Raw genomic sequence first — 500 nt, 5'->3', positions numbered from 1 at the left:
ACATTTTTTAAGAAATGAAGGATGGAGAAGTTGACAGAAAAAATAGACATCAAAATGATTCCATGCATTTAGCAACTATGAGAACAGAGCATCTTTCTGGGAATACCTGACAAGGTGCCCCAAAAATCTTAGGTTCAAATTGTACTTATCTGTCAATTAAAACTGGAGCTGTCACCAGAAAATGGTATTTCTTTCACTTATTTGACAAGAGACCAGATTTAGTTTACTCTATCAAAGTTCTAAATTGCCAAGTTAAACAATGTAATTTTGGTCTCCCAATGTAATTACACTGTATCTCACTCAGTCCCTGAAAGGAAAACCTTTCTTCCTCTCAAAAAAAAAAAAAAAAAAAAAAAAAAAAAAAAAAGTCTTTACAGAGGGTAACCCCTTTGGAAAAAATAATGATACTAGTTTAAAGGTTTTATTTTTGTAATTGTCTCTTTTATCCTCAGTTGCATGGTAAACACTCACTGACAAATAAATAGTGTTGGATGACTGTT

This window comes from Rhinopithecus roxellana, chromosome 2 (genome assembly GCF_007565055.1).
Source record: "Rhinopithecus roxellana isolate Shanxi Qingling chromosome 2, ASM756505v1, whole genome shotgun sequence".
NCBI lineage: Eukaryota > Metazoa > Chordata > Mammalia > Primates > Cercopithecidae > Rhinopithecus > Rhinopithecus roxellana.
Note: the sequence above shows the minus strand (reverse complement) of the source record.